General features: G+C 45.6%; 1 protein-coding gene across 1 annotated transcript in view; it reads left to right on the forward strand.

Annotated features, from left to right (window-relative positions):
- LOC146809107 (zinc finger and BTB domain-containing protein 16-like) overlaps nt 1–22,288 on the forward strand; it is a 435,238-nt gene that overhangs the window by 141,769 nt on the left and 271,181 nt on the right. The window lies entirely within an intron of this gene.

Below are 22,288 nucleotides of genomic sequence, written 5' to 3' on the forward strand. Positions count from 1 at the left end.
GCAAGTCAACTCAGACAGCTCCTTCAGCTTCCACATTCTATGCATGCTACCCAAGATCTTCAAATGGTTGTCCCAGAACACCAGCACACTGTCACACAAATACTCATTACTAGTAGACTCAGCTACGGCAATGCACCCAACGCTGGGATCTCCAACCAGCTCCTATGCAGACCATCCAGAACACCGCAGCAAGACTCATCCTCAACCACCCTCATAGCACCTACATCACTTCCCACCTAGAGAGCTTCATTCACTCACCATACACAAATGCAGCCAATTCAAACTCCTCCCACACACATACAAAGCAGTGCACAACACTGGACCAGCCTACCTGAACAGTTACATACCCTTTCACCAGCTGAGCAGACACCTACGCTCAGCCATACTCTAACTCACTCACACACCCCGCATCCACAAAAGCTGAAATGAAGGTCACTTATTCTCCTACATCACACCCAAAATCTGGAACAACCTACCTCAACTCATTAGAGCTTCCTCTTCGCACCTTGAATTCCGCGAGAAGCCGAAGGCCTGGCTCTTCGACTAACCCTGTTGGACCTAGTGCCTAAACACCTGCTCAAGAGCCTGGATAACCTCAAGGGTGATAAATGCGCTGTACAAATCAACATAAAATTAGCATAACATAAACGTCCCATGCAGCAGGGACAGCCCCCAGGCAGTCAGCCTATAACATTCCCTAATTTGCCTTCATCAAGGAACAAGCATTTGTAATGCAACAGGTCTTGCATTACTAAATGTTTGAGTTATTAGCATTGCATTATTATTAGCAATGCTAATAGCTCAAACTTTTATTAATGTGAGACCTATTGCATTGCAAATGCTTGATGTTATTTGTTTCTGCCCTCTCAAAACCAAATAGGGAACAAACCTCAAAGTAACAAAAATTGAAACACGATCCCTTCACTGTTCACTGTGGTTGCAGATCTGAGGGCACCTCTGAATGGAAAGGTGAAAAAACAAATGCAGTATACCGATGCCTGTTAGAAAATGCCACTTAAAATGAGACAGGAAATGAAAGTGACAATATTTGGACTTAAAAAATAAAGAAAAAAGACCAGCTACATTTTCTGTGGGGATTTTTCTCAAAGATCAGCCCGGCCCTTCGTTTTACACTGGACCTCGTTGTACATGGCTCTGCTCTTGGGGCTGCAAACACCTCCTCCTTCCTGCCTGGGCACTTCTGAGCCTCTGCTACATTTCGCCATCCGCTTCTTCTGATCCGATGTTTTAATTACAAAACTGGTAGAGTGGGTGATAAGATGTCCGTGGTGCCAAGTGATGCCTGTACAGTGAAAGCTGAAGTTTCCTCAGGAGTGCCCTGTCCGGAAGTACACTTGCTCTCTGACGGGTGGTGGTGCAAGATTGTTCTGGGCCAGTTTGCTCCTTTATAGGGCCTATATTGGTGAAGAGGACACCATCCTGAATAATCTTGGAATTTTGCTTATTTTTACCTGAGGCATACTTACCCTGGGGTGTTCAGCGCGGCCTCCATGCGGCAAACTTCGAACTGGACAACAGCATTGAGCGCTAGCAAACTTCTGCGATCGCCCAGCATGGCCATGTCGTATTTCATAGAGGCGTCGCATTCCTTCGTGTTTATGCAGAAGGGGTACTTAGCATGGTCTGATCTACTACCCACACTTATTTCCAGAGCCCAAGGCTGGCAGAGTGCGAACAGGGAGGAGAACTTGCCGAAATTCTAACCATTAGCATATTTGAGAGGCCTATGCCTATTCCTTAGGAAACCGAGGGTTTCAGTGGGTGGGAGGTCTGATTGGGTGATTGCAGTCTAGGAGAGGCAAAGAAAACAAGGACACATACGTGCACGCATGTGAAGAGCAAGCACTGATGAGCGGTGGCGACGGCGGAAAGTAAAAAAAAAAAGAGTTCTCCCACACAACAGCTGAAGAACCAAAGCGCAAGGAAACTGTACTTTACTGGTGCATTTTAGCCTGAAGGGAAGTGACTTATCGGCAAAGCGAACAAGTTAGGTGACAGCAAAGAAGAAGGGCAGTGGTGTGAACCAATGACAAGTAGCAGGAGGGAAAATTTTCAGATTATTGATTAAGCAGGTCTTACATACAGCGCATGCGCGCTGTAGCTCGACCTAAAAAAAGCAGTTATAGCACCCTAGGTTCCTGCAACATTCCTTTGGGGGACCAATAACCCTACACAGGTCCACAGCCAGACTTACTTGGCTCAAAAAAGAAGACTTGTTGGTTCCTACTGCTGTGCCATGTGTTACTATATTTGATATTTCAGTCAGAAGAAGGGTGATCACCTCATTCAAGGACAGTACAGACACTTCCTCCAGTCCTCAACTTTTGCCTAAAAGTCATTGAGAAGCAAAAAAAGACCACATTTCCCAAAATGCATTAGACTATCACGCAAAAGTCCACCACAGAAAACAGTGTCCAAAAAGACCTTGAGGGAAGTGGTAGTCAGATGGGAAGTTGGAAGGACGTTAGGCGAAATGTAAAAAGTTAACAATTGTAAAACAACAGCATCCTCTGGCTTACCTGGCACTCATGGTGCGACTAATACATTTTTGTATATTTTACGTTCACAAAAAACTAGCCCCAAGCATACACTGACATTGATCAACAAGCATGTGAATATGCACACAGGGTAACAACAGTGTATACAGAGCACCAGTTTCTAAGCTCAGAGAACTAGATGTACCCATGCACATAAAACAACAATTAAAGATGCACAAACACAGAAACAGTAGACATAGAAACCCACATTTAGACCACACTCGCAAAGTCAGACAGCACACAAACATGAATCCATACACCTGGGTCAGACAGAGGTATAATCGGACAGATGGACCAGTAGGTTGGTGCTACCGACATAAGGCTCCATGTTCCTTTAGGAGTAAATTTACCAGCATTTTGAGCTAGCTTTGTGTCATAAATCTGACATAGAGCTGGGGCAAGTTGTTGTTTTAAGTTTTACTTTCCAATGCAAATCAAAATTTGCATTGGAAAGATTCCTAAAGTAACACAAAGTAGCCCTACTTTGAATCAAGGGGGAGTTCCATGGGTTGGACATGGGTGTGTCCATGCAATCACCCATGGGTTTTTATGTAAATCCATGTCCACTAACACTTGTAGACAGGTATTTGCATCAAAAATCATGACTCGTCAAAGAAGTTATAACGTTGCAGCAAGTTTATACAATGTCTTCAGCTGTTTCCAATCTTGAGTGCGTACTGCACTGTACAGCACACCTATAAAGTTAGTAAAGAGTTACACTTTGTCAATGTATAGTAATTTGTACTGGAAGTATACCCTTCATGTACAAAATCTATACCTCACAGAATGCACATGACCTGGCACTATAGGGCAACGATTTGTGCATTGGCTCATGATAGCATAAAGCGCACAAGTGTAGTGGTGAGAGAAAAACGTTCATCAAAACAAAAAGCATAGCATTGAACTACATTCCCATCTACATCTCAAGGGGAATACGTCTGATTTTCATAATCTATTTATTATCCATTATCACAAAATCATTATTAAATTCTATAGCACATCTAGACCTTGAACATACTATTATGTATGGCTCTAATAGAAAGAGCCTTTATAATTTACATCAATTTCTGAATCTCACTGATATGACTAGCAACAGTTGATAACAAAACTCGTTACCCACTGTTACCACGTCATAAAGGCCTTCCAGGCCAGGCTGGGTAAGTAGTATTAGATAGGAGTATACGTATAAATATAATTATATAATCATATAATCACACAAAAATGTTGTAATGGTTGAACTGTTTATCTTCTTCACCATTCTTGTACTGCTGGTTACAATGCTGTGTTTCATCATCCTACTAATAATTGCAGCTCACACTTTTTACACAAAAATACAATTGTTTCAATAAATGTTTAAAAAACCAATTTGTATCTTTCTTGTGTCTCTCTTGGGTGTGCCTCAGTAACAACGAATGGGCAGATCTGTTTCCACAATTTCCTTTGGGAATTAGAGTGGTCATGTTCTGAGGTTTCAGATAGCATCTGGTATCCTGGTCAGGTTAGGGTTTCAGATGGGACACTGTGAGCTAGCTAGGACCTGGGCCAACATACCCTGATGAGATGTTCCCATATTCTGATGGTTATGTCATCAGGATACACAGTCCGACTTAATTCGTAGGAACTGTATGACAACATGAAAAGCGAATACACGGTATAATTGATCCGGTCACTTATTGATGCTGATGTTAAATGTGGAAGACACCAGTGTGGACTCAGATGATGGCAGGTGATAGTCTCTATTAGGTCACTGTAAACAATACACCAGGCCAAGACTATAGGCAGTGCTGTCCCCCAGAAGACTGGCCATTAGCCACATACGACTGACCCATTCCCATTCTTGAATTTCATTTACCTACTTACTAAGTGCTGGCGAGCCTCACTAGCTTCTGCATATGGCGTATTCGCTTCACCGAAGGCAGCTTACAACTGTGCTGAACAGTAAGGTATCTTGAGATGGCGGATCACAGTGGCAAAGACGACCTCAAGGAGACTAAGGACATTAAAACCACTCTAAAAAATGCCAAAATAGAACCACCTCTGCCAGACTCACCAATTAAACCTAAAATAGACATGTCCTCAAGCATCGATACCATTATACAGCGATTAGGTGCGCTTCATGATCTTGAGCAAGAGACCAAAGCCAATGCAGACGCTATTCGTCACGACACGCAGGCTCTCCGCAATCACTTCAAAGCACTTGCCAATAAACTCACAGAAGCAGAATCTGTTATTAGCCCTTTGGAAGCCTCCAACACATCAGAACAAAAACAGACAGATTTGACAACACAGAAGATGAGAGTGCTGGCGAGGGAGCTATCAGAGCTATCGCAGGGGCAATTTACAAATTTTTTGCCTAATGGAGAATGTGGAGTGCGACACAAACCCATGTGCTCAATTCATAGAATCATGGATACCATGCTCTCTTCGGTTCACATTTGAGAAAGATTTCAAAATTGAGAGAGTGCAAAGGATACCTCCAGGAAAACCTCCCCACATCTCTGCCGCCTCATCGACGAACCCGCAAACAATGATTTTCCAACCATTACTCTGTCACCATACGGAAGTGATCCTACCTCACATAAGAAAATTGAACACATACAATGGAATGGAGCCAAAGTATCTATGGCGCAGGACTACTTTAAAGAAACTGTGGCTGCCAGGAAAGGCTTCCTGGCCCTCTGCCAACCTCTTGAGACCTCTCCATTCCCTTCTCCTCTGTGGGTCTGGCCAAGTTTGCATCTTGTTTAAAGGGAAACCAATGATGTTCACAGCCCCTCAAACCTTTAATCCTTCATAGATACTGCCAGACCATCCGATATGGGAACTTGAGGTTATGGTAAATGGGGCTCTCCTGTTCACCTCTAGACACTCCTTCTTTCACTTTCTTTCTCTTTTCTTTTTTTCTCTCTTTTCCACAGAGTTTTTATATAGCGCAAACTTGAAGACCTTTGAACGGACAGTGGTATTGAGCTAGGTGAAACGGCGCCACTCAGGAAAATGGCACATATATTAGTTGCAATAGATCCTAAATTCTGGACAGTGCTGTAAGGTGAGGAGAACCCCCAAACGCCCCCAAAATTGCGGCAGAGGGCACTAAATACAAAAAGAAAATCCTCAGCACACGTCTGTCGTGTATCTAAACAATTATCTGCACATTGTATGCATAAATATTAATACAGTATTTTTAGTTTCTTGTATTTCTTTCTTTATTCCTATAGTTTTTCTTTAGGCGAAACGTGTTTTGTCACATACACTGGGAAATCGTCCCGCGACTTTCTCCAGGCTCTACAATCTTTGGTATATTCCTTTCTTATGTGTTGATAATTCCAACCCACAATGGGTAAAATATCTGTCTTCTGCGTTAAAATCGGTTCTTCATTCAGGAAAGGTCTCCGTCCGACCAATCCACGAGCTTGTAAGGACAACTCTGTCATCAATGTAGTCCAAAACGGTGACTCGATTGCCTTCTTGATGGTAACAATAGGGTGTGCAGCCAACCCATCCCCTTATATATCCCTGAACATGATCTGCTATTATTTAACCTCATGTCAAAACGATACGAATTCAATGGAATTCAATGTCCAAGGTCCCCTTTAATAAATGGTGAAAGATGCGATGCTCCACTAGAAGCACAAACAATATAATGTACAAAAAATTGCATTGCATAATACATCCAGCTCGAGGCAACTATGGGGCTCTCTTGATAGATACTTTTTTTTAAATTTATTTTATTGATTTTCATAAAACATTAAACTGCGGGACTCAGCATTGCAATAGTACTATACACAGTTCTTGCATTTGTAACTTGTGGCAATTGAAATCAGTTGGTGACTAGGCAAACAATCAGTGAGCACAATAAGAGAAAAATAAAACAAATACACAACTCTCCCACGTATGATCATCTGCAGCAAGTGGTGTACTAACAATCCAGTATACAGGAATTATGGCCACCAGAGGGTGAAGTGCAGTCTCAACCATAAGGGTGGTGTGAGTGTGCTAACTATGTGGTTGGACGGGTGACTCACTCATACCACCAGAGGAGGTAAGCTGATACGTATTGTATAACTCCCAGAAGTACTTAGGTCTATTGCATGGGGGAAGAAGCTCACTAAAAAAACTGCATCTGCGTACTGCAGAATGTCATGTCGTTCTTCCACTGTTTGATCGTAGGGAGAGGTCCACGTGACCAGTTAATAGCAACCCTACGTTTGGCTATCAGCATTCCCATATCTACCAGCCGACGTACCCCTTTTGGGATAAGCTTAATAGTGCCAGCGCTGGGTCGGGGTCAAGTGTTAGTTTTGTGATGTGCTTTATTTCCTTAAAGATTGAGACCTAAAATGCAGCTACACCGGGACATGACCAGGGCAGGTGAAGGAAATCAGCTAATTGAGCGTGGCATTGATCACATGACTTGTTCTCCCGCAGCCCATACCTATGCAGCCTCTCTGGTGTGTAATAAACTCTGTTTAGATATTTAAAGTGGATCAGTCGGTGCCTGCCGTTAAGTGAAATCCACTTTGTACTGGTGCAGCAGTAGGTCCACATAGTGTCAGCTATGTTCAAGGTCAAGTCTCGCTGCCATGCCAAGCATGCCTTGGTGTAGTGGTTAGCTCTGTATAGCATAGATGAGTTATATACAATCGCTACTATGCGCTTGGGGGATTTCGCCCGCATAATGAGTGTTAAAGCAAGGAGTTCTGGTGGTTCTAGGTACTCGTCCCCCAGCAGCTCACTCAGTGCGTGCCTTGTTCTATGGAATTGAAATTTCATTAAAATGGTGGGTTCCCGTTCCTCAGAGCTAAGATCTTCCCAGCTTTGGCCACCCCATCAACAAATAGCTCCCCTATCGTGCGTATACCCAGCGTGTGAAGTGCCGTGTGACCCCCCTCTCCCTACAGGGTGTTAGCCATGTGCACTAGTCCAGCAGTGTTAACGGGGAGTAAAGTATCGCGCCTGCTTGTAACTGTAGTAGGTAGTGCCAGGCATGCGCCGTGGCATTAATAGAATCTAAGATGCATGTCCTACGATCAGTCGCCTGAAACAACATTGCTGGAAGCGGAAGCGGATCTGCAACTGCAGATTCAATACATAGGTGTGGTATGTCCGGGGAGCCATGCATCCAGTAATATGCATGCGTGCCTTGTGCAGCTCTATAATATTAATTAAAATCTGGCGCTCCCAGTCCGCCCATAGAGTATGGCAGTACCAGTATCTGCCACTTAACTCGCGGTTGCTTACCCGCCCAAGCCAACCGGATCATCAATGAGGTGAGGCGATCAAAAAAGGCACGTGGGAGAACCATGGGTATATTGGTAAATAAAAACAGTAGACGTGGCAGCACTACCATCTTCATGATGGATATTCTGCAGAGTAAAGATAGCGGGAGCATTATCCACTTCTCAACGTCATCTTCCAACTTGCTAAAGGTCACCCCGTAGTTTTCCCTGAAGACTATGTCGGAGTCTGTGTGTATTTTAATACCCAAATATCTTACCGCCTCCGTGGTCCATTGTAGGGGATAATCTAGGTCAAACTGAGGGGTGTTCGTGGTGAGCGGGAAAATGATGGACTTCAGCCAGTTAACATGTAGACCAGAGAGAACCCCAAAGCGTACCACCTCGCGAAGAACCGCCGAGATGATAGACTTGGGATGTCTGACATACAAAAGTGTGTCATCAGCATATGTGGATACTATAATTCTATAGCGTGGGAAACTTATACCCCGATTCTGATGATATTCCCGGAGTGCACAGGCAAGGGGTTCAGCCGCTAGAGCGTAAAGCAGCGGAGATAATGGGCAGTCCTGCCTGGTGCCCCACGATATGCGAATAGAGTCTGTCACTATGTTGCCTATTTTAATTCTGGCCATGGGCCTGCTGTAAAGCGTGCCGACTAGTTGTAGAAAAACTGGGCTCACTCCCATCCTAGTGAGTACATACGTCATGAACGGCCACTCTACGGAATCAAACGCCGTCTCTATATCTAGGAAGACCGCTACCGCTGGAATCTCTAGCTTGATGTGTTGCAATGCACCAAAGAACGTGCGTAGGTTGTAGGTTACATTTCTACCAGGAACAAACCCCGCCTGCTCCGGCGCAACCAGGATCGGGACTAGAGGGACCAGTCGGTTAGCAAGAATTTTCGCAAATATCTTTGTATCCACATTAAGCATTGATAGAGGACGGTACGACGCACAGTCCTTCTGAGACTTACCAGGCTTAAGAAGAGCTACAATCACTGCTTCTGACATTGAGGGTGGCATACGACCGGTAACACACATATCATCGAAGAGCGTTACCAATTGCGGAAGCAATAAATCTAGGAATGCCCTATAGAATGTAACCGTGAGACCGTCTGACCCCGGAGCACTTCCTTCCCGCATACTAACTAAGGTGAAAAGAATTTCATCCTTTTCTATGGGTCTCATGAGGAATTCCCGATGAGTATCAGAGAGCCACGGGAGTCGTATGTGTGCCAAATAATCAATGATATCCTCATCTGTGGCGACGTTCCTGGTGGCATAGAGTTCGGTATAATATTGGCGGAATCTATCCGCCACCTCTGTGACATCGGTCAATAGCTCGCCCTCAGCTGACCTAACCTCCACCGTTTGCAGCTTTTCCCTGCTTTGCTTAAGGGATTGTGCTAAAACTGACCCCGGTCTTTCGCTCTCCCCATACGCCCTGGCAGTGGCATATTTACCCAGGTGCTTGATCTCATCGTCAGCTGCTATATGGTAGTCCTTCATTAACTATGCAAGCTCCCCCCTAACCGAGTCGTCCTCCTCCGCCAATAGACGGCGCTCTTGAATCTTGATTTTCCCCTCTAAATCTGTTAAACAATTACGTATAGAATGGAGTACCCCCGAATGTTTTGACATAGTAATCCCCCTGATATGGACCTTAAAAGTCTCCCAGACAACCTGATAGTCCTCCACCGAGACGACATTCTTATCAAAAAAGGTCTCAATAGCCTCGGCCATTTCTTCCTTGAACACTGCATCAAGTAGGGAATAGGGAGGAAACCGCCAAGTGAATGGGGGAATGAACCTGCGGGGTATATCTATCACCAGCAGTATCGGTGAGTGATCAGAGAATGTACGAGGTAGCACCTGGCAGGAGCGGACCCTGTCACAAAGTGTCCTAGCAGCCAGCCAATAGTCGATGCGAGTATGTAAGTTATGATACGCAGAGCAGTGTGTATAGCCTCCCAAGTTTGGATGTTTCAGACGCCAAACGTCATTTAAGTCAAACCTAATCAGCGCGCACTCAACCTCCCTAGCAGCAGCAGTGGAACGCCTCTCAGGACCGCCCGATCTGTCTAAACTAGGGTTCCGAACCAGATTGAAATCACCCCCCATAGCTGGAGGCCCTCGCTACAACTGCCAACCCTATTCGCCAATGTAGTAAAAAACTCAGGACTATCAAAATTCGGGCCATATACATTGACAATAAGTAAGTCCATTCCCTTCCCAGAATACCTAGTAATGATGCATCTACCCTCTGTGTCTGTGTACAGCGGGATAAAAGTGAACGCTGATTTAGGGTTGACCCAAGTGAACACACCCCGCGCATGCGTGGTGAAACCAGCAGCATGGATGTTGCCTTGCAGGCCCCTGCTGTGCAACATGGGAGAATCTAAGGGAAGATGCATTTCTTGTAGGAGGGCCACATCTATGGCGTGTCTCATATGAAAGGACTTTACGTACTTTCCTATGGTCATTCAGTCCCCTAACATTCCACGTGAGGGCTCTCAATGTGTCCACCTTGAATTCTTGTCCATCCTCTAGCTTACGTGCCGTGGAATCAATTAGTGTCACCATGTCTCAGTAGGGTATGGTACTGTGGTACTGTGCAACAAGTGATAACGACTACTATCGTGTACAATACAACTTCTGAGTCCCAACAACCCTCCACCCCCCTCCCACATCAAGGCCTCCCCAACCAGGACCTGACGAAAAAATACCCTAAAATCTTCCTTCAACAAAACACACATAGTGCTGCTGTAAACAAAAAAGCAGCTATCCCTCCCTTAGGGAAACAACTTGAACAATACCCCCAGTGTGTGTTACACTCGTGGGCGGAGGTTGCCAACAATATACTGTCGGCCTACTGGGTGACAGTTAACTGCCCCCCGCACTCCGACTAGCTGATTTTTAGCATTAACAAAAGGCATATGCATCCCTTACGGACTTTAGCAGTGGGGCTAAAGAGGCAACCAAGTCTGCAGTACAACCAGATAATAATGAGCCAGACCACGGTCGGTGGTAGATTCATGGCAGCGTGATAGTGCAACTGAACAGGCACAAGGCACCACCCAGTGCCTCCCAAGAGAGGAATCTACACATAATTCCCTTCAGATACATAAGTCTTATCTGTGTTACGATCTAGCAGATTTCAGTCCTGCTCCTCCAGAGATTCGCCAACCGCTCCCGGTGAGGCTTCCTTATGCGGACTTCGGCACTGTCCCCTGTTACAGTCTTTCCTGGCTTTTTGCAACATCTTGGGATCTGTAAAAAAGTGTGATCTGCCCTGGTGATTGACGAGCAGGCAGGCAGGGTATAGCATTGCATAGTCAATGTTTCTGTCTTTGAGCTGCTTCTTGAGTGGCACGGACTGGCGACGTGCCTCCTGCACCTTCATGGTGAAGTCCGGAAATAAGGGGAGCGTAGACCCTTCGTAGTGCAGAGTCTGTTTCTCCCTTGCAACTCGTAGCGCAGCATCCCTGTCGTGGTAGTTGAGCAATTTAGCTATTATTGGCCGCCGCGGAGCACCAGGCGCTGGGTGCGGGCCCTGGGAACGGTGCGCCCGCTCCACTACAAACTTGGGCGAAAAAGTGTCAGAGCCCTAAAGCACAACAAGCAATTTCTCAATGAACTGCTCCATGTTGCCGCTGGGGGTCGATTCCGGCAGGCCGGTAATTCGCAGGTTACTCCTCCGAGACCTCACCTCTAAGTCTTCGGTCTTGTCTTGAAGCACCTGAAGCACCCTGTCTACACGTTTGCAGCCAACATCCATTTCAGTTTGTGCCACAGCCAACCAATGGACAGGAGAGCGCCCCACGCTTGCAAGTGCCAAGCATGATGTACGTGGCAGCAGGGGTTCTTAGCAGCAGTGACAATACCAGGTGCAGAGAGAATGCAAGCAGTGGGGCACAGCAGGGAGTACTTCGGGCTCCTCCAGGCAGCCTATATCGCAGCAGGATGAGTGGTGAGATTGTAACTGGCGGCCCGTACCTCTCTCCACCACTCACTTTCAGGCCACAGCAGGCGCTCTATAATGTCTAGGGACGTGCAGGCGTGTTCCAAGAACCGGAGCGCTACCCCGTGCACAACAGCACCACCGCGCTCACCTCCCTTATGATGCGATTCAGGCAGCAGACTTCAAACGCTGGGCACACGTCGTCGAAAGCAACTCGCTGTGCGGTCGCGTAGTCTCACCTCCGCTCTCTGTCGCCCAGCTAGAGCACACTTCTGGCCGGCTGGAAATCTAATCGAGTCCGGGGGATTCGCCGCAAGAGCTCACGCCGCACCGACACTCCCGTCTCACCGTGCACACGTCTCCTCAGCACGGGTGGGACGGCTCATTCAGAAGCGGATCTTTTCAGCCACTCATAACCCCAGTTTGCGGAATCGATGCCTCAAGTAAATGCAGGATTAATGCAGGATGTTGCATTAGATGTGCGGAGCGCTTCTGTTAGGCGGCCATCTTTGGCGCCGGCAAGCTCCGCCCGACTCTTGACAGATACTTACAAAGGTCCAAACTACCATAAGGAGTGTGCAGCTTCAGAGGCCATGTAGGATGCTCCGAAATCCTCTGTTGGATATTGATGCTGCCAATTTTGTCCAGTCACCAGTCCTGCTAGACCTGTCAATATTACAAGATACCCCACCATTCTCTTCCTTCTCTTTCCCCTATCCCTCTCCCACCCACATTTTTCCGCACTCTGCGGCCCTCTCTTTTCTTTCTCTTTTTACTCTGACACGGTACAGTTCTGTGGGGATATCAGCTCAACCTCCCCTCTGAGGGATACTTTACTGTCTATCTAAGGAAGTTATTGTGTTTACTCTGCTCCCCCATATGCCTGTATTCATACGCCTCTGGCTTTTAGCCTTTCCATTTTGTACCAGGAATGTACACCTCACGAATAATGCTGTTCAATCGATCCTCACCTTGTTGATGTTATCCTTACCTGACTTGTACTTTGTAAGCCTTTATTATATTAAAATCCCAATAAAAATGGTTGAAAACCAAACTTTATTTTACGTTTTGAGTAGAAGAAGAGAATAATCCCAAAAGGAAGGATGTCCCCTGACCAACTAAAGAGCTGACTTTAGCAAAGTGAGAACTGCCTTTGATTGTACCATACAAAAGATTATCATATGAGACAAATCTGTGCATGTGAACTGAATTATAAGTTTGGCAGTCAATGATGATATCACTGATAACACAATCGTCATGTACACCATACATTTACTGAAATTACAAATGTGGATCCATAGCATAGAAATACGGAATTCCTAAGAGGCAATCTTAATTGTGGGTGTTGAACGTTATATAGTGCACTGTTTAGAAATCATAAACATTTGGTGTGCAAGTAATGCTTCATGAAAAAAATGCAACGCCTGAGAGCACCTGGTGTGGGTAGCAGAGTTATAATTGAAAGTAGGTTGTGGCTTAAAACCAAAGCTGGTTCCAAAAAATCTGTGAGAAAGGCCAAACTTTCTGTTGACAGTACATTATTCACCAGTTGTTTTCAGGACAAGTGCCAGAATCAAATAGTAATACAGTGCTAAAGACATATTCTATGCAGCAAGGACATTTATAAGGTGTCAAAGTTTATTTTCAGAACTTCACTAAAGCTGTGGAGTAATTGGAGTTTTTTAAATAATTTAGAATGTAGGGGTGTCCCATATACAGGTGGTTTATCTCACAATGGTATTGTACGCATGGTTCTATGATTGCATGCCACTGTGCCCACCTCAGTAATGTGTGTAGTGTTTTTTACTAAACTACAAAGGGCTGTCTATAGAGACTCAAAGAAGGTGTCTTTACCGTGGCTAATGTGTACCTGTCATACCTCCGGACTTAAAAGTGCAGTGCATGTGAAGTCTTTAAGTGCGTAATCCCATTAAAGTGAATGGAAAATCATCCATAGCTGTAGTGTGTTGAATTACTTCAAGGCCACAAATCCTATAGGAATATATTACAATGATTGAATTGTGTTGTCAGTGATGTCATCAATGATGACATTTGAGATGGCATCAATTATGTCAATTAACATGTCATGAGTGATGTAATCTGTATTATGTGAGTTCATAAGTATGGCATGTTGACAACCCAAGTTATAGTTAGCTCTGTAAATTATAATTGGTAAATTTCAATGGTTATTGGTATTAAAACGTTAGGGTCAGATTTATCAAGGTTTTGCGTTGCCCTTACGACACGCAAGGGGGCGCAAGGGTCACGCAAACCCTAACTGAGATTTATCAAGTCACGCAAGGCCACCTTGTGTGGCCCTGCATGGCTTGATAAATCTGGAGTAACACAATGCAGCGAATGTGTTGCTATCTTATTTTTCACTGCTCCCATCCCGAGCAGTTTTTGAGGATGGGGCCATTGCTGATGACTGGCAGCAGGGGAGAAGGAGTGGGGTTCACTCCAGTTTAATATGCGCATGTCACTGTGGCTGGCTATCTTGCGACGGCCCACCTGACATGCACTATTAAATATCTCCAACCCGGGCTGTCTTATGCAACTGGTTGGAGAGCAGGCAAAGACCCCTAGTGCCTGAAACAGCGATGAGGCAGCCCCTTCTAACCAATCCTGGTCGTTCTCTCATGCTGCTTACCACTATCAGCAGCATGAGAGCAGCGTCTGCATTGGTAGAGGGGAGTTAGCTGTGGCTCCAGGAGGACTCCTGCTCGGACTGCAGTCTAGAAGCAAACACAGAGGATCTGTGGGTAAGCATATATCTTTTGTTACTTTTTGCTATACAGAGAGGGACTGTAAGAAACGCACATTGCCTTTGGCCTCAAATCCAGTGCTCTAAATCATGGCCCGTTATTGGCAAAACACTGTTAGCGAGCCACGATTGAGAGATTTGGCATTGACCCTAAAGGCATTGTTGGTTTACCATAGTGCCTGTCACTAGTTTAAAATTCACTTTGCTCTCTGTCCCCTCTACACGATTAAGGATACGATCTCGCTTGGAAGGCCCTCCAAGAGCCGGCCATAGCGTTACCTTACGACCGACACGTTCCGGGAGCCGGTCCATCCCAAACGATGAAGTACGATGCACAAATGTCTCCAATTTCTGTGAAATTCTGCCGAATTACCGAAAAAATCGCAAAATTCCGAGGAGTTCTACGAGCAGCGGAATTCGGTACGTCACGCTGCTTGCATTGATTTTTACCACCTGAAGCTTGTCCCGCACTGTAAAATCAGAACGACCTGCACCACGCGGTGCGCCGGAGGGCGGTGCTTATTTCTCCCACTCAAGTAGATTTCCTACTCAAGCAGCAGCTTTTTCAACACTAGCGATAGTGACCTGCTGCGACCGCCCGCATTGAGAAATTTCACCAGGAGGAGGTCTGGTGCTTGATTTTCTCGCTTGCCAACTTAACGTTGGTGGGCTGCGCTAGAAAATTCTCTGCCACACGTGGTTGACGGAGTTTTTCCAAAACTCTGTGCTCCAAGCTGCGCGCAGAGTGGGCAAAACTCTGCAAACTTTGCCAGAGGAGCAGAGTTTACCGCCCACCCCTACTTTCAAGCCACCCACAGGGTTGTGAGCATGTGAGGATGCCTGCCAATGAGCATCTTATCCTGTTAGGCTAGTGTTTCAGACTCCCTACTCTCTCAGGGCCTTATTTATCAGCCCTTTACACCGGCGTTGCGTCACTTTTTGTGACACTGGGGCGGCGTAAAATATGCGCCACACTCTGCCACATTTACAAAGTGACACATCTAAGCACATGCGTCACTTTGTAAACCCCTGCCCTACATTATACATGCGGCAGGTATAATGTATGCAGGGTAGGAGTTCCCCCGTAAAAAAGGCTTGTAGTAGTGGCGCAGTGAAATCTATGAGATTTTACTACGCCACTTCTAGGATGCCAATGCGTCAAATCCTTACGCCTGCTTCACAGCAGGCATAAGGAATGACGCAGGCCCTTTCACATGGGGCTTGACCCATGTGAAAGGACACATTGCTGGAGTTGTTTCTGTTTTCAGACATACCCCAGCAATGCGCCACTTTTGCACCTACAGATACATCAGGAATACTGACGCATCTGTAAATCCTTGCGACATGGAGCACCGAACAGTAGATACAGCCTAACCATGATGTCGCAAGGATGGCGGACTGAAAAGTGTTGCATCGCTGTTTTCACGCAGCCATGCAACACTTTTCATAAATAAAGCCCTCAGTATTTACGATCTCTACTGAGACTCTACTAGGGTCAGACTGGCCTCTAAGGCAATCAGGCAGGGCCAGATGGCCTGGTTTGACAGATCAGTCTGTGGCATACTTTTTGGGATGTTTGTGTGCCGGTTTCATGGTCTGTTGTCTGGTTTTCATAGTTTACATCTCTGATATAACCACAATAATTGCTTGCAGGAAGTTCAAGTACATGCAGTCTCCTCTACCTTGCACAGTTTCTATAAAGAGCGCCTTTCAAGTTCAAAACAGCCACGATTTGCTCTTTAGCTGTCTGATTTGCTAAAGGGGCCACTGTTATTTTTGGTGCCCTGGCCTATTTTCTTTTCCGTACGACCCTGTTCTGCGCCCAGGGGGTTCTGCACCTCTATTAAACGTGAAAATGTAAATATTAACCAAAAGCAAGTCTGAATACCAAGTGGAGGCCCGAGCTAACCAAGAACACTGTAGATTTAGGAAGTTGCCAGACAAGGGGAGAGGATGTGGTCCGTCGGCTAGGCTGCCGACTTTGGTGCTGGAAACCAGGGTTCGAGCCTGGGGTCGCGTCCACAGCCTGTGATTCTGGGTTAATCTCCCCGTCCCTGAATGTGTAATGTAAATACGGTGCTCATGTAAAGCGCTCCAATACCTTCGGGTCGAGTTCGCGCTATATAAAAATGCAACAAAAAAATAAAGTTAATTTTTCCGGTGCAACAGTCTTTCAGAGGCACCATTCTTTCGTAAAAGTTCCTTAACCTGACACACGACTGACTCTTCCCGAACCCTACCGGTTTTACAGATGTTCGGATTTTGCTGCAGATCAATGCATTAAAGAGGGCGTTGCGACAAACCTAAACAATGCTCCTGGGTGGGGAGGGATGGAGCAGAGAATGGAAAGAAGCAGTCAGCGGCAAGCAGTAAAGCCCTTCCTCTGAAGAAGAGGGTGCTTCCCCTCTGCGCCCCGTCCCACGCGCCGGAGCTTCACGCCAGGCGGCCCTGGGGCCAGCGGTCTCTGACAGGACTTCCTGTCACCGGGGAGGCCGCACATGTCGCTCCCTCCGACTCACCGCTTTTCTGAGAGAGTATCGGGTGCGTGCGTGCGCGTGTGAGCGTGTAGGGTCACTGGGGTTTTAGCAACCACCGTACTGTACCCTAAGAACAGCAACTATACCCATCAAATTCTTGTCACTCTTGAGGAAAGCAATGTAACGCTTTTTCCGTTTATTACACACAATAGAGTCATGAAAAGCATATCTGCAAAAACCACACGGTTTGTGTTTTTGTGTGTGTATATCTGTTTATCAGTGATTTTTATGCACCGCGTGCTTGTAATTCGCTTCACAGAGACGTAGGGAAACAAGTGAAATTGTGCGAGAGAAGGGAGAATTTGGCAGAAAACTAGATGAAAAGAGTAACATTCACAGCTCGGAATGTTGCATTCCAGCTCCTGTTGTAAGGAGGAAGTTTATTAACTCAAACACTCAAAATAGGACCAGACTTAACCGCCCCTTCTCAAGGGTGACCAAGTCACTCACGATCAATATGGACAATGTCTCCAGCACTCACATTTTCACCTAGAAATCATTGAGCTCAGGTGTGTTAATCTAATTAGTTCCATGGAAGCAAAACGAAACTACCACACCCAGAATGCATTGGGTGGTCACAGAAAAGTTCAGGACTGGTTAACAGTGTCGTAATGACCTGGCAGGAGGTGGTGACCCTACTCTATGTTCTCATGGGAACTTGTTCCAGCTGTCTTGAGATCGAGCTCACAGACCACTCTGATAGCTCGGGGATTAGACAGCAGAGGCAATACAACAACAAGCAAGCATTGGCATATCCAATAGGTCTTTGCTTTGGAGCCTTATAAGTGTAGTGTTTAGCCATACAACAGTTGATGTTGTTACACCAAGGATAATGTGATGCATAACTAAATACTTATAAGGTCCCAAAAGCGAGCCCTATTGGCTATGCCAATGCTTTTTTTGTTCTTTTGAAGAGCTTGTGGAAGGAGCAATAACTGATTCTTTACTTCAAGGACCTCGCGAGTATGCCTATATTTTTTCCCTTTGGAACCCGGAAATTAATCTTAATTAAATAATTAAATATATGTACTTCTGCTGAAGAAAGACTGAATCGTCGTGCCAGGAAGCTAACTCAGGAACCACGGATCATCACTCTTTTTAGGTCTCGCCTGGCGTAGGCTGCGCGCATGCGTAATCTCTCTGGCAAGATTTAATGATATGGGGATTTTTTAGTAAAGGGCATTAAGCCCCCCGCTTTTTTCCATTGGCTGGCGTCACCGTTTATGCTAAATGGTGGCCAGCCATTGGGAAAGAGCTCTGTGTGACGTACTCTTTTCTCTCTTTCTGCCGTCCCACTTGGACTGACTGCCCTGACTTACTGCTGGCGTAAAAGGTTTCTTATCTTTATGGGGCCAAACACATGGCCCCATAAAGATAAGAAACCTTTTAGCAGGCGAGGTCTAGGACGGCAGAAAATTGGAAAAAAAACGTCATGGCGAGCGCTTGTTTACAGCATCCTAAGCCTCCTATCACTGCCGGCGGGAGCTCTGCACTGTCAGCCGGCAATGATTTTTCTTAAGCGGCGCTAAAGATGCTTTCGAGGTAAGCGTTTCGTTGCCATCCGTGTTGCCTTGGATTCTCCCGTCCACGGAATTTCTGGCCCCATGTACGTTGGGTTCAGGGCCGTCTCCATGTCTTTTTACATTTGGAAAATCTCTACCTGTCACATACTCTCGCCCTGCATTCTCGGGCGTTAACATCAGACCTCTGATTCATTTCTGTTCTTACTTCCATATATGTAATTATGACGGGCCTGTGTTATGTATCATCTACACTTTTCACCTAGTGTCCGCCCTTAGTATGCTCTATACAGGCACTTTGATTCTATGTTATGCCGGGTCACTCCTCGCTTATTTGTGCCGGAGGTCTTTCCTTGAAGTAATTTGTCAGACAGCCAGTTATCATTAGGCTTGAATATCTTTGACCATCTGTCCTTTACTTGGGTGTCCGTTTTTCTCTACTAGCATCTCCAGCCTCCATTAGATCACCTTTCCGAAGGTTTGGCACTACTTGGTGTATCTTTTCCTGTTCCTTTATTCGTCTTTTCCTGTTCCGTAATATTCTTGTTTTCTTTTCATCTGTGCATATTGTTTGTTTCCATATATGTGCTGCTTTGTTCTTCGTTTAGGTTCCTCTCTATCTGATGTGGCCTCGCTTTCATGTAGCGACACTGCGTCTCCTGATGACAACCTTTCCCTAATTCCGCCTGCAAAATATTTTGAATTGAAGACTCCCCATGTTTTTGATCTTGGTTCCACCCATGGCTCTACATATACGTAATACTATCTTTCTCTTTCCCCCATTTTACCGGGTAAGCTTGTTCGTACATTACTATCTGGTAGCTTTACTCTGTCATATTTTAATTTTTCCTTGAATCCCAGTGTCTATAGATCTGTTTTTGTGGGGAATTCATAATTTTTGTGGCATTCTAGCTTCTCCTATTTTGCAATACTGCCCTGGCCTTGACCTCCAGGGGTTGATTAGTGCTTTGTGTAACTTAAAGTCTTGTACCCTGATTTCCAGCACTATCTGTTTGAGAACTTTTGCTACGTATTCCACATCTATTTTTTCCATTCAAACTGGTGAATTGTGTGCTATTGTTACTGATTCTACACTATATACTCTATAGCACTTTTTGTCCCTATGCGCGCATGGTGGCGTGCTTTCACTTTCCCAGACAGGCTGCACCCTGCAGTTCCCCCGGGGCACAAGCAGGCATCCACTTCTGTCTTTTTGCTGTCCTGTTGTGTCCCCGGGGCACAAGCAGGCATCCACTTCTCTCTTTTTTTTTTGTAAGGTAGTGAGACTGATGCATTTCATTTTGGGGTTTTTGTGACGTGAGGTGAAGCTTTTAAATTGGTCCCGTATGCCCTATCCCTAAAACTGTTTAAAATATTTTTATCGCGCCAAGTACACAGGCATGTACAGGAGGTGGTTTGTGGTGCTGCAATGGTTCAGACTGTTGAGCTTATTAGCTGGTCAAAAGACGTCCATTATGCAGAAAGAAGCCCCCAGCCATTGCCTGCGTCATGCACATGGCAGGCCACATGCCAGTCAGGTAAGGGGGTGGCAGCAGGTGCATATGGTCAATATCAGGGATGGACAGAAGCACATCGGTCATTGGGAGAGCAAGTGCTTGTCCAGTGCAGGTGCAACTAAAGTATACGTCCTATGTTGGTGCCCTGGCGAGCACCTGTTGCGGTTACACCGGGTCGCAAATTACAAATGTCGTAAATGTAGGACAGTTTATGTGTACGGATTCCCCTGTGTTCACAGCGACATCAATAGTGCCTACGCAATCACATGTGACTTGAATGCAGCCGGTATTTTAACTGCGCGGTGATATACACACGCTCTTCACACGAGCTGTTGAAAGCCACAGCTCACAGCAATGCACAATCCATCATGCCGACTTACCCGAAGGTGCACCGGCAGATATTGTTTCATGGCTGTGGCCTGCTGTTTCTTTGGGACAGCCACGAGAGGCTTCAGCTGCTGGGCTTGCGGCCGCTTTGTTCCTGCAGGTATCAAATCACAAATGTCATGAATTTCAGCCACGGCAGCATGTGTTCCTGGACATGCAGGAAAATGCGGTTCGTGGAACGCCCGTTGGTTTAGAAATGGAATACGTTTCTGGCAGTAGGCATGCCGGCATGCCCACAGTGTGATCCCTTCAAGCAGTTGCCAACCCTCCCAGCTTCTCACACGAATGCCCTGAAACCAATGCTTAATTTGGGAGGCCAGTTCAGCCTGTACCCCGCAATGGCCCTGACAATGCTGCCAATGATAGTACCAACATAACATCTAATCATCACACTCCCGCAAGTGTAACAATTCAGACTATTTCAGGCCACACACAGATATAATAATGTTGTATTAGTCATTTTCAATGCCATTTCACTTAATATGCATGGCTGTTGTGTGCATCTCAGACAGCGCCACCATGTGGTGGACTGTAACAGGAGCCGGTGCTGACAATTAAGTGCTGGTGGCCAGCACCGGAAACCATCAGCTTGCATTAAGCACTGCCTGAAACATGTTCCTTTTCCTTGCCCATTCTCTTTCATTTACCCTCCCTAACTTTTATTTCCCAAAAAGTGTACTACTTAATCTATAGTTTTTAGGTCTTGGCTGGCGTTGGAGCGTGTATGCACTCCTCGCCTGCGAGAGCTATAGTAAACAAGAAATTTTCAAGAAGGAAATCAACAAACAGATTTGATTAGGTATTTGAAATAAAAACTCAAAATAACGCCCTTTCAGTGTAGTTTTATCCGCCACCCCATGTTTAATTGTGACATTAACTTCTTCTTCTGAGGCACTTCTTTAAAAAATATACGTTCTCAACATTTGACAACTTTCCAGAGTATACCTCAAAAGCGAAGGTGACTCGACGAATGACACAGCACAGCGAGCTCTGTCAAAATATTTTATTTTTTGTTAAGGGACTGAAGGTTCGCAAATTTCCCGCAAACGAAGAACGGAGGGAGGGCACGACCAGAAACGCAAAGACCCTACCAACAGCCTATTCATTGACATATATAGAAATAATGCTTTTAATGCGCATATTGTAAACAATGTAATGGCGCTGCAGCTAAATGTTCATAAACTATGTAAGGAGAGAAACGTGCATGGGCAGAGCTCTATTAGGGCGCACACAGGCCACAAGCAGGCATTTCAGAAACGAGCCGGCGGCGTAGAAGTTAAAGTTTCGCCGACCCTCTCACTGTAGCCCGGCAGAGAGCGTGGGCTTCAGTGAGCCTGCTTCGGGGCAGTGGGCAGCCGTCCGAGGTGACACCGCAGAGACTTGCCACATAATCCATTTTATGAGATACACAGAGAGGATGCTTCGTTTTTTGTTTTTTTAAAATTATTTTATGCCTTCAGGTACATCTTTAAACAAACAAGCAAATTAAGGAGGAGAGAAGCTATACATCAGTCTTAGAACAGTCAGAATTAATAAAAGCAAAAGCACATGAGAAAAGAGAAAAGAAAATATAGAGCATAAAGAAGCATGGAAGAACATTCCCATTTCAGATCTTCCCTTTCCCCCTTTACCCTATTCCTGTTCTCTCCCCTAGCTCGCCATGATTTTTTCCCAGCCATTTAGATAATGGGGCCCAAATCTTATCCCCTTTTTTCCTAGCACGCTGGCCCTTGTTTTTATATAGAGCCATTTCCATATTATATATATTCAGTAGACGATGAAGCCAGAGTGCATATACCGGT

Source organism: Triturus cristatus, chromosome 7 (genome assembly GCF_964204655.1).
Source record: "Triturus cristatus chromosome 7, aTriCri1.1, whole genome shotgun sequence".
In the NCBI taxonomy this organism is placed as follows: domain Eukaryota; kingdom Metazoa; phylum Chordata; class Amphibia; order Caudata; family Salamandridae; genus Triturus; species Triturus cristatus.